Source organism: Marmota flaviventris, chromosome 5 (genome assembly GCF_047511675.1).
Source record: "Marmota flaviventris isolate mMarFla1 chromosome 5, mMarFla1.hap1, whole genome shotgun sequence".
In the NCBI taxonomy this organism is placed as follows: Eukaryota; Metazoa; Chordata; class Mammalia; order Rodentia; family Sciuridae; genus Marmota; species Marmota flaviventris.
The window spans coordinates 70,711,492-70,719,600 of record NC_092502.1 but is presented as its reverse complement, the minus strand read 5'-3'; the positions used below and the strand labels follow the sequence as shown (position 1 = coordinate 70,719,600).

Genomic DNA, 8,109 nt, shown 5'->3' with positions numbered 1-8,109 from the left:
CTCCCAAGAAAACCTGAGTACACTCCAGTTGGTCTTGGGCCACCTTTGTTTAACTTAGTATGTAAACCCCTTCCTCCAGCCTCAGGAGTGGAGATCCTTTCTGTTTTGCTGTCACCCAAGACATGTTTCTGTACATAAGTCCCTAATAAATTGCACTTTGTGCAATTCTGGATTTGTCCCCCTCTTTCTTCAGTCTTTCAGCACCTTTCATCTTTAGTGGCAGTTCTCATATACCAGGTTTTTCTATAACAGATACACTTTCCTATGAAAAAACAAAATGCTATGAAAACATATAAAGGAAGGACAATTTGGCAGCACAGTCTGGGAGGGCTTCCCAGTGAAGGTGCATGTATGAACTAAGATCTCAAAGATGAATCAGTGTTAACAGGCAAAAAATTGTTATAGAAACAGCAGGTGCAAAGGCCCTAAGGCAGAAGAGAATGAGGCTCATGTGAGAGTCTAGAAGAGGAAACTGGTGTGGCAGAGAGCAATGGGATGTTAGCAACAGAAGAGAAACAGGATGTTAGACAGCGTTTTAGGGGTTCTGATCTTTGTCCTGTGGGCAATAGGAAGCCATTGAAAGATTTTAAGCAGAGAGTTGTTATCAGCTTTTTAGTTTTTAAAAGATCCCTTTAATTTTTGTGTGGAGAGTGGCTTGGAGAGGCACAAGTACATGTGCTGATGATGGAGAAAAATAAAAACATCTGAGATATTTAAAGTAAAATAAACAGAATTTGATAATGAATTGGATATGTAGGTTGAGGGAGAAAATGAGAGTCAGGGCCAATTTCTGACTGGAACCAGATGCCTCAGTAGTGTCTGCAAATATTAGGAAAGGGGAAAGGAACTATGTTTGGTTGGAAGGAGATCATGTTGGGTTCTGAGCATTCAGATTTAGATGTCAGGTAAGTGCTAGTATGTATGCCTGCAGCTTGGAGGACAGGGTCTGGCTCGAGACACAAATATGGAAAGCTTTGGAATGGTGGTGGTGGTTGAAATGAGATCAAGTTGGTAGGAAACAAAGGGAAAATAAAAAGTAGCAGCATGGGATTCAGCTTTAAGGAATTCTGGCATGGACTATATAATGAACCTGCAGGAGAGTCAGAGGCAGAAAACCAGGAGAATGGGATTTCCAGAAAGCTGAGTGATCCTGTATTAAGAGAGGAGTGATCAATGGCATCAACTGTTGCTTAGAGATTAGGTAAAATGGTAACTCAAAAGTGTCCATTAGAGTTAGCCACCACTGCGGGGTGAACTTCTCTCCAAAGGACACCAATTGAGGGAAGACAAGACTGATGGGACTGGAAGACAGGGCTTCTCAGGCCTGAAGGCAGGCAGACGTTTTTATAAGCTTGGAACTACAAGCTCAGAGATGTAATGAACCAGCTGGAACATGAACACCAAATGTATGCCACAAAACACTAAGTTTCAGAAAGGTCAGACACTAAGTGAGAAGACTGACTAATGTCACTCACCCAGATTTGAGCCTGGACAGGAGAAACATTGTTCCTTGAGCAGATCAGGTCCTTGTACCCAAGGGTCCAGCACACTGGTAATCAAGCAGAAAACCACCCATGCTCTGGGGAGGCTCTCCTGAGCCTTCATGAACACCATTGCAGATTGTGCTAATATCTTTTCAAAAGAAATCCTACATACAACTCCAGATTGGAAAATAGATATGGAATTGCTGTCGTTGAAGGAAGGGACCACCCTGAATTCTATGGAAGCCTAAGGACCTAAGTTTTTTTCAGAATTGTCCAGTAGAGTTAGCCAAGGGAAATTTGGGCTGATACTTAAATCCTGCTTAAAATGTCATTCTGGATAATGCCTAGCAAGCAAAATGGAGTGTGGAACAGCTGGTGTGTTCTGTGAGGATCTGGAGGATAGACACTCTACTGCTGAGTAGGATTCCACTGTGTGATACCACAATTTATTCATTCAGCCTGTGGAAGGACCATGTGGATTGTTTCCACTTTTAGGGAATTATGAATGTAGCTGCTATAAACATGTAAGTTTTCATGCTCTAAGTGAATACTCAATAGTAAACTTCATGGATCAAAATGTTTTAACCTTTAAGAAACTGCTACTGTTGGGCTGGGGATGTAGCTCAGTAGTAGAGTACTTGCCTAGCACACATCATGGTGGCCCTGGGTTCTATTCCCAGCACCACAAAATAGAAAAGAAAAAGAAAAATACTGCTACTGTTTTTCAGAGTGGCTGTAGTGAGTTCCAGTAGCTCTGCATCCTCACTAGTATTTAGATTATTTTTTTTTTCATTTAGCCATTCTGATGGGTATATAATGGTATCTTGCGGTAGCTTTCACTTGCATTTTCTTAAAGCTAATGATGATGTTATATGCTCCTCATATCCCCTTTAGTGACATGTCTCTTCAAGTCCTTTGCCCATTTTTAAATTGGGTTGTTTTTTTTTTTGTTTTGTTTTGTTTTGTTTGTTACTGTGAAGTTTTGATTCTTTCTATAATCCAAGTCTCCTGTTGTATTTGCTTCCAGCCTGTAGTTCAAAGTAGAGAGCAGTTTTCTTTTCATCCCCTTAACAGTGTCTTTCACAGAACAAAGTTTTTATTTTGATAAAATCCAGTTTACCAATTTTTTTTCTTTTCTGGATCATGCCAAACTGACTCTAGGTCATGAAGATTCTCTTGTTTTCTTCTAAGTCTTTTAGTCTTATAATTTTACATTTTGATCTATTATCCACTTTAGGTTTGTTTTGTATAAAGTGGAAGGTTTAAAATGGTTGAGGGCTTTTTGTGTTTTGCACACCAAAATTTTTCCTACATCCTTTGTTTGTCAAGACTTTCCTTTCTCCATAAGTTGCTTTTGCATATTTGTCAAACCAGTTAGTCCTATTCATGTGGGTCTGTTATGTCCTCTCTGTTCTGTTCCTTTGTTCTATTTGTTGGAATACACAGTCAACATTTGCCAATACTGAGTTGTCTGACTACTATAGCTTTATGTGAAATCTCCTTTTAGTTTTCTAATTCTTTTGCCTTTCTGTAAATTTTATCAGTCTATAAAAAACAAAACAAACAAAAAACTTGCTGCAACTTTTATCAGGATTACATTAACTCAAAAGAGCATAGTAGGGGTGCTGGGGTTGTGGCTTAGTGGTAGAGCACTTGCCTAGCCTGTGTGAAGCCCTGGGTTCGATTCTCAGCACCACATATAAATAAATAAAATAAATATTTATTAAAAATAAATATTTATAAAGAATAAATATTTATTTTAAAAAAGGAGCATTGTATTTGTAAATCAATGGATGTGTAACTGATGTGATTCTGCAATCTGTGTATGGGGTGAAGGTGGGAGTTCATAACCCACTTGAATCAAAGTGTGGAATATGATATGTCAAGAAATTTGTAATGTTTTGAACAACCCACAATAAAAAATTTAAAAAAAAAAAAAAAAGGAGCATTGTGGGGACAAGTGCATAGAGTACTGGATACATGGCATACATTAAGGGCGTCTGAGTGGCAGGCCACTCCCCTTGTGCTAGGCACGTGAACAGCAGGCCGCTTATCCCTTAGGCACAACCCTGGATGTGAGGCCACGGTGTTGCAGTCCCTGCGCTTGCTCCACAGCCCACTCCTTGATTGGTCGCTGCAAGGACAGTTAGCAAGAAATTGCATTGGTGGCTGCCTGTAATCTGCTTAGCTACTGCCTGAATATATATACATGGTAACTACGCAATAAAATCAGACATGCTTCCTGCTTGGTCTCCAGAGGTCTTGAATAGTGACTGCACACCCACACTCTCCTCTACTCTGTTCTGTGGACCTCCTCGCTGGATGAGAGAGAGCCCACACAGGGAATGATGGGCATTCAAATGGAATTGCTTGCTTGCTCACTCACTCGCTCTTATGTGCCAGAACCCTTAATAACACAAAGTGGCCTGCTCCTTTACTCACTGTGTTGTGATGGTTTCAGTGTTAAAGTCCCTTAGCATATGATTACATTGGTGTCTTTTGAAGCCTAACAGTAAATATGGTGTGGTCTTCATCAAATAGGAAACACCCATTATGAGACGACCAGGATGTAGAGGGGCTTGTGAGCCAGGTTGTGCTCTGGATCAGGTCAGCCACCACCATTCATAGCCTTGGTCTCCTGTGTCTCACTTTTGAGCAGGATCATGCACTGCTTGCCAGCTGTTAGAGGATTCCCCCTGTGCCAGGGTCATAGAACTCTCATGCATGAGGCACAATCACATTTTTTGGCTCTAGATATTCCTTGATTTTCTCCCCCGCCTGGACTTAAACAGCCCCACTTATAATTATTTCTCCAAAAACTAATTTAAGGCTGCAGTGGCACACCCCTTACTCCTCAAGAGGCTAAGGCCGGAGGACAGCCTGGGCAACTTAGTGAGACCCTGTCTCAAAATAAAAGGAGTTGGAGGTATAGCCTGGCTAACCTTGTGATACCCCCTGTGGTGACATGACTCTTTAAGTCCTTTGCCCACTTAATTGGGCCTAGCTCAGTGGTAGAGCAGCCCTGAATCAATCCCCAGTACTACAAAAACAAAAGTAACAACAAACTGAATTAAGGATATGTTTATTTTATAATAAATTGCTTCCCTGCCTTATGTTATAGTAATGTTACCCATGACAGAAAAAAATATGTCCTCTTCCCAAGTATGTTTTGGGGCTTCTCATACTTGTTGACTCCTTTTCTCCCACCTGCTTTTTAGAGTAACATCCTCCCCAGCTCACACCCATGGTTCCTCTGGTCTAGTCTGAATGTCTGAGGCAGTGGATGAGAGACTTCTAGTGGAACAGTAGGGTGCTGAGGAACTGCTGTTTTCATCCTGTCCTATATACTCGTTCCCATTATTGCCCTTCAGTCCCATGCCAAGTCTCCTGGCTGACTTCAAGACAAAAGAAAAACTGCTATCTACTTTGAACTCAAGTGTCTCTTCCCTCTCCCCTCCAGGCATCTAAAATCACTTGCTACAGTTTTGTACAGGCATAATGGGGCCATCACCCTAGTGAACCATTTGAGATTCCCATTTGGCAACTTATTTCCTGCTCTCACCAGCATGAGAAACTATTGTTTATCTCCTTAGGTTTATAAAAGTAAAATGAATTGTCTTAAGTATCTAAATTTTTCATCTTATATACTCATCTAGGTAGAGCCCCCAGTCAGCTGGTAGCATGTCTGTGGCTACACCGATCCCTGCACTCTGGGGGATGTCTGCTCATTATGTCTTGGTAATCCAGCTTTGTACGTGCAGCTGGCCAGCAAACGAGAATGTGTATGTGTGTGTGCTATGCTGGAAAGGAGCTGCTCAGTTCTTCAGTAGCACTGTCATGAAAGTTAATTTGTGAAATGTACTATATGATTTCACTAAGAAATCCAGTGATGAAACTTTGTAAATTGAGAGCTTTCATGTTTGACCTGTCTTAATGATACTGACCTTTGTCCTCATTGCATCCTGCTGCCTTGTCCCAAGTAGAAGCTTCCACAACCCTGTATTGTCATTCTAGAGTGGAGGCAGCAGAGGCTTTACAAAGAAATCAAGTTACTTACCTGAAGATGCCCAGCTATGGAAGAACAAAGCTGGGACCTCGGTTCGGGACTGGCCAATTCCCAAGTTGGTAGCACAGATACAGACGGGATATGGACACCCTGGCTTAGCTTCTTTTGTTGATCATGCTTTACTTAAAAAGCCCTCATTTCTTCTAACTTGAACAGGTGTGGTCTTGGCTAGAAACCACCAAACACCCCTGAACCTCCATCCACTGGCACCACAATAGTCAGCCTCCACTGTAGCAGCTGCATTTCACAGGAGGAAACTGGCCGCACAATGCGTTCTCTCACACGTGCCCATTCAAGCTCCTCGGCATCCTTCTTCCTCCTCCAAAGATGGGGGTAGAGGATGCCCAACCTTTTACTTGAATATTCTGAACTGGGGACAAGAGAGGTATTAGCTCCCTTACTGCATCTCGGCAGTTTCCCCATCCAAAAAAAACAGATTATAGGCAGCCACCTCTTTAAAGGTACTCTCTTGTCCCTGGAGGATTTAGTCCCTTGAGAGTCAATGAACAAAGCCACAAGTTTTGCTAGAATTTTTGACATTCAGTTTTTGGACTACTCACATTTGATTGACTTTTTTATTCTTTACAATCTGTCTTTCAATTTGACTGTTCACTGGTTTCATTTTACATTCTGCAAACCACAGTAGTGTCTTTTTTGTCAATGGTGGTGGTAGACTCATAAGCCTAGGAAAATGCTCACATGTATCCATTTAGGTTCTCCTTCCACCCATTATCTAAGGAAATGGATGTTTCTCAATATTTCATCCTCTCTAGCATCTGAAGGGTTTGAAGAGCTAAAGTGGTGTGTATCCTGCCTGCCCTCCATATAGAGTGCCCTGGTCTCGCTTATTCCCTCCCCTTCTCTGGGAGCAGCTGTGCCTTGCCTCATCCGGACTGCCGCTTCCTCCACCCTTGTAATCCTGTAATGACTTAGAGCTACACATTACAAATTCCAGTCTGAATGTGGATTGGTTGGAGAAGCCCGTCTCATCACACAGCTGAAAACCTAGGCTTTCATCTCTCTTTAGGACGTCACCACATTATGGCTCCTATGAAGTCCTCTCTTCTTCCCACCAGATCCTGCCAAGCGAAACTGTCTTCTTTTATGTTTTTGTCACAACTAACTTTTAATATTTCCCCACATCTTGCAAGTGAAAAGACTGAGACACACCATATAGCCCTGTCAGTGGCAGAATCAGGATTGCAACTTTCACCTCTGTACAAGGTGATGAGCCTTAGAACATTAAGCAACCTGAGGGGTGGTGAGGTGGCCAAGGAAAAGCTGAAGTAGATCTTTCAGGGCCCAGCTACCTTGCCCCCCAAGTGCCTTGTCCTTGTTCTGGGCCACTATACCCCTCGCCAAGCATGTGGGACTTGAAAATTCACTCCATCTCAGCTGCCTGCTGAATCAGGTCACTCTCCGGTGATGGCCCCAACTCCTTGAGACATGCTCTGAAACAGGGCAGAGCTTAGATCCTGACCTCACACACACACAGAACCTGGCTTTAGAGGGACAGGAGGGGCACAGCAAGGAAAGAGGCTTTTTATTCCTTCCACTGAGTCACATCTCCGGTCCCAGGCAGTCAGACTGCTGTCTGGTTTGAAGCGAGCCATCTTGAAGTACAGAGAGCCCTGGGTCAGGAGGCAGAATGGTAAAGTGATGAGTCAGGACCTGCCTTTCAGTTCATGATCCCACTTCAGGTTGCTTCCCTTCTTTGAGCTTAGCACCTTATCATCAAAATATGACTGGCCCAGGTGATCCCTCAGGCAATTTCACTGCAACCCTGGTTCTGAGAAGTTCCCAATTGTCCCAGTATCTACAACCACCCCTGTCGTAAGTGGCTCTATTCCAAGGTGCCAAGGTTAGGGCTTTGGCTGGAAGGTATAGCAGGACAGTCCTACTTGTTGGGCTGGCACATTTATGCAATGTACTAAATTATTTCTGTTGTTTACCCAAAAATGGTTCTATCGGATCATCTGTTCACACCATTGGGAGTGGACAGCACTAAAGAACAAGTTGACTTTGTGAATAAGCCCAGGGTAGAGGTGGGATGGGCTTGGGACTCATTCAGATGACCACTCACTTGGTGTTCCCTCGGCTCAATCAGTCTCCCAGACTTGGTCTTGGCCCTCGGATAGCTGCCGCCTCATAGGATGGCCACTGGCACCTGCACTTCTGGAGACCTGGAAGCAGAGACCCCACACAGGTCAACAGGCTCTCACCCTTTCCAGACCAGGCCATATCAGTGGCACTGATGGTATGGAAAGCAGTGGCAGGCTGCCTGCTGGATCAGGTGGGCAGCAGGTGAAGGGCTGGCTCACGCTGGTCTACCTCAGAGTTCTTAGGTCACTGAAGCAGGAAGGACTTGGAAGACCTGCTCTCTCTTAGCATCAGCTTTATAAGAGACTGCAAGGCAAGAGCTTAAGCTTTAGGTGGCTGGAAGAGTAGGACAGGCAGGTCCTGGAGCCTGGGATGGCCTGCCTCACAGGCACAGGCAGCTGCTGGGATAGAGCCTGGTCTATGGGTACACCAATCCTGCTGCCCTATTTCTCTGCAGGG

General features: G+C 43.6%; 1 long non-coding RNA gene across 1 annotated transcript; it reads right to left on the bottom strand.

Moving 5' to 3' along the window:
- Nucleotides 1–4,550: 4,550 nt before the first annotated feature.
- LOC139705694 (uncharacterized) lies at nt 4,551–7,729 on the bottom strand. Its single transcript, XR_011707504.1, has 2 exons — nt 7,634–7,729; nt 4,551–7,181 (listed from the first exon to the last, which is right to left on the bottom strand). It is a non-coding gene; the product is annotated as an uncharacterized lncRNA (long non-coding RNA).
- Between the last annotated feature and the right edge of the window lie 380 nt (nt 7,730–8,109).